The sequence below is a fragment of the Dipodomys spectabilis genome, unplaced genomic scaffold, assembly GCF_019054845.1.
Source record: "Dipodomys spectabilis isolate Male_0828 unplaced genomic scaffold, ASM1905484v1 ptg000154l, whole genome shotgun sequence".
NCBI classification, from domain to species: Eukaryota; Metazoa; Chordata; class Mammalia; order Rodentia; family Heteromyidae; genus Dipodomys; species Dipodomys spectabilis.
In genome coordinates, this window is record NW_024870831.1 from 1711709 (window position 1) to 1721391 (window position 9683).

Below are 9683 nucleotides of genomic sequence, written 5' to 3' on the forward strand. Positions count from 1 at the left end.
GTCTTTACTTTCTCCATTGAAGGATAGATTTGGATGCTGGGAATCAAAATCTGAAGTGAAGGGTTCAAAAACTTTGTGGCCTGACGAGATGGGTTTCCTCTGTCTATATGAATGTGGCTGAAGCCGGAAACCACCGGTGGCTCACAACTCTCATCCTAGCTACTCAGAAGGCTGAGATGTGAGGACCGTGGTTCCAAGTCAGCTTGGGCAGAATAATCTGTGAGACTTGATGATAGACCACTAGAGAACAGGAAGTGTTACTTTGGCTCAAGTGGGAGAGTGCTCACATTCAGCTGAATTGCTGAGGGATAGCACCTTGGCCCAGAGTTCAAACCCCTTGACCAACAACAAAAAAAGAGGTGACTTAGTTTTCCACATAGCACTGTGAATGATAGGAAATGCCATGCTGGTCTATGAGACATTCCAGATATGTGTGAGGCTCAATGTTTTGTCTACAGTGGGTCTGATGTCAGTACTGGCACCTTCTAGGGGGTGGGATCTGATCATGTGTGTGTGTGTGTGTGTGTGTGTGTGTGTGTGTGTGTGTATGTGTGTCTGTGTGTATGTGTGTGTATAGAAGTTGTTTGTAACAAGGAGTGCTGGACCCTTTGATAACTTCTAACCACTGTCTTTGGGGGGGTGCATGGGCTTTGTGGCTAAGGTCTGGGGGCCTGGAAGGGTGAGACGTTTGAAGGGGACTCAGCACCTTTAAATTATAAGAGCAAGAGATCTTTGTGACCTGGAACTGTCTACTCCCTTAGGACTGGTTGGTGACAGAGGGAGCCCGGGAAGACCTGGGGGTGAGGCCGGTAGGGGTTGGCTCCCCAGGGGGACAGAGAGCGTGGTCAGCACTTAGTAAGGTTGTAAGCCCTGTTAGTATGGACCTTATTGGCATGGGTCAGATTCTGGGTCATCTCATCATGACATCTGATGGGCAAGGCCAACCCTACTTTAAATCTTGACCTGTGATCTTCATATCTCAGCCTCCTGAGTGGGTAGGGTTATAGGCATGAGCCTCTGGCATCGGGCCTCAGATTCTTTTTGGTGGATTAGGGTTTGAACTCAAGAGCTTAGGCTTCCAGTCAGGTCTTCTTCCATGGGAGCCAAGCCTTTCTGTCTTGGGCATTTCTGATATAGAGACTCCATATATGCTCAGGCTTGGCTGGATCATGGTCCTCTTGTGACAGGCATGCGCCACCATGCCTGGTCCTCTGTAGTTGGGATGGTAGATATGTAGCACCATGATCAGTCAGCAGTTTATATGGTGGTCCCAAACTCAGTCCACAGAAGCTGATTCTTGACCACAGTTGAAGCTCTGGGTTTGGCCTGGAACCATTGGTCCTCAGTCTCCTCACAGGACAGTTGTGAGGAAACAAGTGATCCATACAAGGGGAACTCTGGGACAGGGGCAGGCCTAGAGGCAACGGTCATCAAATAAGTTTCTTGGCAATTCTGTGATCATATAACAATTAGATACCTGGGAAGGACTCAGAAGGGGCCTGTTAGTTATCATGCCACAGGTATGGGATTATGAAACAAAACATGGCTCTCTTTCATCCTTATCCTATCCCCATGAGGAAGGGGATCCTTCACTCTTCAGCTTTGCAGCTGGGGGAAATGAGGCACAGAAAAGCTCAGTGACCTACTCATGACCCCCAGGTAACAGGAAGCTCGGCCTGACTTGTCTGCCATGCTCCCTAGGACAATTGGTGCTATTCAGTATATATCTTGTGTTGGGATGTCCACTAATTTTCAGTCGTGGGGCTTGAACTCTAGGCCTTGGCACTGTCCCCAAGCTGCTCAGATCCAGTTTAGGGCTCTAACACTTGAGCCACAACACAACTTCTTGTTTTCTGGTGCTTCTTTGGAGATAAGCGTCTCACAGACGTTCCTGCCTGGGCTGGCTATGAACCATGATCCTCATATCTTAGCCTCCTGTGTAGTTACCATTGTAGGCCTTTGCCACCGGCAGCCGGCTTAAGTGTAATTCTCTTTGTCTCTGTCTCTGTCTGTCTCTGTCTCTGTCTCTCTCTCAGTAACTTGTTGAATGTGTGCTGGTGGAGTTGGCTCAGCATCCCCATGTGGCTGGGATCCAAGGTGACCCTCTCATTCTGGAGGTAGGCTGTGGTGTGTCAGGATCATTCTTGCTTGGACTGTGGAACTAGCTCCCTTAGGTAAGCCCCTCTGTGCCCAGGGTAGACTGTGATGCTTACTCATTGTCAGTCTGTCTGGTGAGTCCTTCCCCACTACCCTCTGCTAAGACAGTTAAAGGAATGTGGATGAGGAGGCATCACATTGTCCAACTGCACAACACTATCCCGAGCCTCTGATCCTCACTGCCACGTATCTGGCCAGATCCTGATTATAAGAAACTGAATTCACTCTGTGTATATTTCACGTTGCTGCAGTGTGTTGTTTCGGGAACTGGGGGCAGGATGCAGAGGAAAGACCCCAGGTCCGACACCTCCTGGGGGACATTTGTTCTGGTACAGCGCGAAATCATTGCTGTGGATAAGGAGGAGTCCAGCATCACACTGAGCCGGAACAATCTCAAAGGTAGGTAGGCTGTTGAAGTATCAAACCCACCCAGGTCTGCTTCCCATTCACAAAAAGGAGGATGCAGTACAGGTAGCACAGCACTGGCCCTAGGGGATTATAAATGGATGGTGGTGGTTAGGTGCCAGTGGCTCTTGCCTGTCATCCTGGCTATTTGGGAGGCTGAATTCTGATGGTCATGACTCAGAGCCAGCCTAGGCAAGAGAGTCTGTGAGATTCTTATCTCCCATAAACTACCTCCCTTCACCCTCCCCTTAAAAAAGCCAGTTGTGATGCTGTGGCTCAAGTGATAGAGCCTCAACCTTAAGTAAAAGAAGCTCAGGAATGACACCGAGTCCTTGAATCCAAGACTTGGGACTCACAAAAAAATAAAATAAATGAATAGTGGGCACTTGTTATCTTACTACCAGAGAGGATGGATTCATTCTTCTCTCAGTTAATTGTAGCCAAAGGTAAGGTGATTCTCTTGATGTTCCTCTAAACATCTCCTTTTCTCTATTATCTCTCCTGGCTTCAGTTGCAGGATAGAATTCAGATCATCCCAATTGATATGACCTTAAGTACCAACCGCTACCTGCCTTTCTTGAGGTGGGGATCATGGATGTACTCAACACTGGGTGAAAGAAGCATCAGAGAGATGGGGGTAGGTATCCCTGAAACTCACACACACACACGCACACACACACACACACACACACACACACACACACACACACACACTCACCTAGGCCAAATCTGACTAGCCTTTTCCAAAGATAGTTAATCTTGGGTTAACTGACCCAGGAGGGGAACTTGATCCCCTAGAAATGAGTATTTTAACTAGGGCTTGCTACTTTGACACGAGATAAATAGAAGCTCAAAGGAAAGGTTCTGGAGCCTGTCTGTCTCAGGTTCACACTTGACATCCTGGCTCCTCGGTAGGCAGAGATCTGAGGAACAAAGTTTGAAGCCAGCCATAAGCTGGAAAGCTAATGAGGCTCTTCTCTGCACGGAACTACCAAAAATCCAGACATGAAGCTGTGGCTCAAGTGGTAGAGTAGTAGCCTTGAGCATGAAAACTCAGAAAGACAGCGTCCAGATCTTCAGTTCAAACCCACAAAAGAAATGACCCCATTTGCTGCCCACAGACTGCCTGGGCCTCAAGTGCCCTCTCACAGAGTGTGATACCAAACTGGTCCCTCAGTAGTGTATCAGAGCCTTCAGAAATTGGGTGGTGAAAGTGAGGCCTTCGCCTTTGCGCACTCTCAACCCACACCAGCTGGAGGCAGAGCATGACAAGGCCAACAGCCTGCAGAACAGAGAAGATCCCCCTCTGCCAGGGTTATTGGAGCGGGCTTCTTAGAGGCAGCACTTGAAAGGGGGTCTTGCTTATCAAGAAGGATGTGACAGGAAGCACAGAGAGAAAAGATGCCATAGATAAAGGACAACATAGCGGAGCCTGTTCTTTTCCAGCCAGGGCTGCTGGTTAGAAATTCGGTAAAGATGGGCAAGTCTGTCTCAAGACAGGCCCAACAGCTATCCAATGTTGGGATTTTGTCTTAGCAGTAGTGGGCTCACCTAGCACACAGGAAACCCTGGGTTCAATTCCTGTCCCTCATACACAGAAAAAGTCAGAAGTGGTACCGTGGTTCACCTCAAGCAAAAGAAGCTCAGGGACAGTGCCTGGACCCCGAGATCACACCCCAGCACTGTCAACGTAAAACTTCATTCCAAGGGACCTGGGTAACAGGTGGATGGCTGTGCCCTGTAGCTGTTAGTAGATCCATCCATGCTTTGTGTCTCCTTTGACAAAGGGGATCTGAAAACTCCTTCTTCCCTGGGCACCCCTGGACCTGGTTATCAGCAACCCTCCCAAAGGCTTCCACTGGGACATGGAGCAGCTGGCCCCAGAAATCCTCAGGTACCTGTTGGGTGTGGCAGGGGGATACAGGGCAGACCTATGAAGTACTAGGCTGTCTGATATGACCCAGACAACCAGGCCATCCAGAGGAAGCTGATGGGAGCTTAGAAAGGGGTAGTGATGTGAAGGGGGCCCTTTAATGCCCATGGCCCCCCCAGATTCTGAGCCTCTCTTTGCTGTCCCTGAGTGAGGTAGAGGAGTGTCTAGATGGTAGTGTCTAGAGGAGGACTAGTTGGAAATTGGAAAGAATGAGACACCATAGTCCATGCGGTGATGGCTCACACCTGTCATCCTGGCTACTCAAGAGGCTGAGATCCAGAGGGTCTTGTTTCCCAGCACAAGAAGGAAAGTCCGATGAGAGTCTCATCTCCAATCTCCAACCAGAAGTGTTGCCATGGCTCAAGTGGTAGAGCACTGGCCTTGAACAAAATTCATCATCAGGGACAGTACCCAAGCCCTGTGTTCAAGTCCCTCATCCATAAAAACAAGAAAGAAAGACACCCCTTGCTTGCCAGAGATGGTGAAGGAGTGGGGTTGCTGTGGTTGGGACACCACGTTCTAGCCTCAGTGTACAGCAATTTCTAAGAACTCCCCAAGTGTGCCCAAGTGTGAAGTTACAGCACGCTGGGCGTTGTCTTACCAAGAACTCGAGAGGTTGTGGCCTATCATAGGAAGGGAGTGGGCGAATGGGAGCAGGGTTGGAGGGTAGTGTCGGTTATACTCTCTCCAACCAAGGAAGAATGGCTTTGGATACTGGTATCAAAGTCTGAAAGTGAAGGGTTGCATGTGCTTTATGGCCTGACAAGTTGGATTTCCTCTGGTTGTAAGAAGGTGGCTAGCTATTCAGGAGGCTGAGATCTGAGGATCATGGTTCAAAGCCAGCTTGGGCAGGAAAGTCTGTGAGACTTTAACTGAAGTGAAGCACCAGAAAACTGGAAGTGGTGCTGTGGCTCCAGTAGTAGAGCCCACACCTTCAGCTGAAGAGCTGAGGGATGGCACGCAGACCCAAAGTTCAAACCCCATGACCGACAACCAAAATAAGGTGGCTGAGTTTTCTTCATAGTGGTGTGTACAGTAGGAAATGCCATGATGTTTTATGAGCCATTCCAGATGTGTTAGAGGCTCTGAGTTTGTCAACATTTGGTCTGAGGATGGTAGTGCCATCTTCTCGGAGGTTGGGATGTTCAGTTGTTCAGGGACTGCTGAGGCCTTGCGCAACCTGTGTGTGTGAGTGTGTGTGTGTGTGTGTGTGTGTGTGTGTGTGTGTGTGTGTGTGTGTATTTTTCCCTCATCATTCTCTGCCCACTTCCTGGATGCTTGTCTTACACTTCCTGACCTTGGATGGTGCCCTTCCTCAATAGCAACCTTGTCTTTAGTCCCCTATCATAGTCTACAATGAGTCCTAAATTGCCAGAGACCTGCATATTCCAGCTTTTACTTGGGAAACATGTCCGGCTGTCCATATCTTTGTCCTCATCCAGGGAATTCTGAGTCCTCAGGGCTGGCTGGCATATGTTCTCTCCTGCCTCTGGAGGGGGGGCAGGGTCAGTCATGCTGTGTCCTGTCCTTTTCTCAGCTGGGCCCCTGGCTGCATGTCCCACTCCCAGCAGGCTGGTAGTGGTGTGGGGGAAGGGTGGTTGCCAGTGGCTCTGGCCAACTCAACCTTGATAGCTGACTGAAGGCTCCCCAACCAAGGATAACCTGGGGCTACATGAGAAGTGAGGCCAAGGTGGCTTGGATATATTGTTCGATGTCTAGGAAATGTCAATGTACCTTATCATAGGCAAATCTATCTTCTGGCCCCACTTGGGCCTCTCAGGTTCTTCTAGTCAATTCTGGATGCACAGAATACAGGGGCATATACTTTAGATTCCAGGGCCAGGGAACTGGGGTATGAGAGACCGGTACAGGCAATACCTCAATGTTCTGGGATATTAGTTTTGACCTGGATGAGCTGAGCTACAACTGGGTGGGGGGGGGCAGTTCTGAGTCATAGTCACAGTAAACTCTCAAGCCAGATCAAGTGGTTTCTCCCTAAGTCCTTCTTGGGCTGAGGGGTTTGGGCCATGGCAGTAAGTTCCATGGAACCTGCTCCTCGATCTCAACATGGGGCTACAGGATCAATAGAAGACACTAAGTTTGCTCCTTGGTAGTCGGCCCATGATTGCAGACCTTTATCTGGACCCCTTCCCCAAGCACTGGTGAGGAAAACAGGTCACCGAGCCCTCAGACTCCTATGATAGCTACTGCTACAAGCAGCAGCCAGTTGGCTGTGTATTCCTGAGCTTACAAAACTTTCATGAGCCCAACTCAACACCTGCTCAAGGTCTGACTGACAAATTTGCACTCTTGTGATACTCATATGACAGGGCATTAGCTGGTGTAACATCTTATGCTCCTGCCCCTCCTGGCCCCAAACTGTGGTCTCAGACAGTGATTTACTACTCCGATCCTCATTGCACCCATGACAGATGCCATTCTGACCATCTTCATGCCCCAAGGCTCGATACTTCTCTGGTACTGTGGCCTGCTCTGTAGGCAATGGCCTCCAAAAAGGCTGCTACCAAGACTTGTCGTACACCTAGACATTAGGAGACCCTCAGGGGCCCACTGGAAAGAACTCTGCCTTGAGCTACAAAGTAAGGTCCAAGCAGGTCAGGTGTTGGTCAATGGGCTTGAACTCTGGACCTGGGCACTGTCCCCCAGCTCTTCACCTTACCACTTGAGCCACAGAGCAACTTTCGGTTTTCTGTAGGGTCCTTAGAGATCAGAGTCTCCCAGATTTTTCTGCCTGGGCTGGCTTTGAAATGTGATTCTCACATCTCAGCCTCTTGAGGAGCTAGGAGGACAGGCATGAGCCACCTGTACCTGGATGATCTGGCCTTACACCACAGTGGACTAGGAGCTCCTGAAATCATTTCTTTAATTTTCCTGTGCTAGGATTGGGGCTTGAACTCAGGGTCTGGGCTCTGGTCTCTAAACTTTTTCCTTCAAGGTTACCACTTTACCACTTGAGCCACAGCTCCATTTCTGGATTTTGGTAGTTAATCGGCAAGAAGAGTCTCATTAACTTTCTTCTACTGAGCAGGCTTGACCCTCGATCTCTATTTCGGTCTCCTGAGTTGCTAGGATTTACAGGGGTTGAGCCACTGGTGGCATTAGGCTAGAAGCTTTTCTAAAGCAAGAGTTCTTCCCTGTGTTTGCCCTGACTCCTCCATGCAAAGGAGGCCTGAGGGTCAGGAGCTGTGAAAACAGGTTTCTAGCCACAGGAAATGGCTTTGGGTCCCTGGCGAAAAGCCAAGCTAATCTTCCCCCTGGGTGCCATTCTGGGACCCCACCCTCTGCCTTGTTACTCAAGTCAATGTTCACCCAGCCTTGAATTTCCTGCCAGACTTTTCTGAAGCCATAGAACCTTCATACCACTCACACCACCTGCTCTACAGCACATCTCAGGACCTTTGCCCATGCTATACCTTCTGCCTGAGGCTCTCTGTCTTGTACCCACATATTAGAACTACTGTGGAATTTTGGCACTGGGTATATCACTTCCTGGAGCAAGTCTTTCCTTCCCTTCTCCATCTTTATTTTTTTTTAATATTGAGTTGCTATAGATGGAACTTGTGCAGGCTGACTGGCAAATGCTCTTTGTTTGTGTGTGTGTGTGTGTGTGTGTGTGTGTGTGTGTGTGTGTGTGTGTGTATGCCTATCCAGAGGTTTGAATTCAGGGTTTGGATGCTATCCTATCCCTGAGGTTTTGTGCTTCAGGCTAGCAGTGTACTAATTCAACCATAGCTCTAATTCTGGCTTTTTTGGTGTTTAATTTGAGAAAAATATCTCATATTGACTTTCCTGCTTGGAATTGGCAGCCTCAGATCTCATACTCCTGAATAGATTACAGGGGTGAGCCACCAGCACCTGCGCTCTACCCTATGTCTTACCTACAACCTCAGGCCTTCTTTGAGTTCCAGTATAATATGTCTCACCAGGCTCAATTTTTTTTTTTGCCAGTCTTGGAGCTTGAACTCAAAGCTCATACTTGGAGACACTCTATACCTGTGAAGACTGTGACAAATGCTTCCATTTAATTATGTATCATGATTCAACACTTAATAAAATGTTAATTAAAATGACTTAATGACCGAAATTATTGTGTATAATTTTATAATAGATGTGCCAAAGATAATATTGTGTGTATAATAATACTAAATACAATATTCAATACGTGAATCAAAGAAAAATAAAATACAAAATCAATAATAAAAATCATAATATGAAATTAACATGCATATATAAGTATATATCATGTGTTATGCATGTATAGAAATATTTCTTCCAATGCAGGGCCTTCATTCAGGCCCTGGGAACTCTAGAACTCTATCTTGAATTTCTTTTCCTGAAAGACAGTGAGCTTCTCATTCACCCATGATGCAAAATAGTTACCTGGACGGTGAGCTCAAAAACTAGCAATGGCAGAAATACTGGCCCCAGTTCCACGACAGTGACTTAATTTTTGTAATGGAAGCAGGTATGTTTATTCAGTTCCATACTGAACATGAAAAAAACCAGTGTAGTGTTTTGTACAGCTATTCAAACATCCTTTCCTTACCTGCAAAGTGCTTCTCTGAGAACTACATTGTATCTTTTTTTGTAGTTTTTTATTGTAAAAATGTTCTACAGAGTGGTTACAGTTCCAGGAGCAAGGTAATGAGTTCATTTTCTATTGAGCATTGTTTACTCCTCCTGTATTTTTCCCTTACCATCCCTGCCCTCCCATCTCCACAACTATCTCCCCCTGCCGAAGTCAGTGACTTAGTTTTTCATTTTTGGTTGGCACGGGGTTTGAACTCAAGTAATGGCAACTCTTTGCTCTCATTGCTACAGATTTACAAAGACCCTGAGTTCAAATCCCAGGCTAGGAAAGAAAACTGGCAAAAATTCCAAAACAGGGAGCTTCATTTTTTAAAAGTTTAAATAGTTAATTTTTACATGTTCTTTTTTTTTTTTTTTGGCCAAGCATGGGGATTGAACTCAGGTCGTGGATACTCTGCTTCAGCTTTGCTCTCACTTGTCTGGGGTGCACTCATTGGACCCATAGCCTATCATGAGATCCTTGGCCCAGAGGCCTTTCAGGAAAAAAAACAATTTGGAGAGCACAAAAAGTGGTGAGCTGCAGAGATCTGGGGTTTTGCGATTTTTTTTTTCTTTGCACAGTGACCATCCTGGTTCT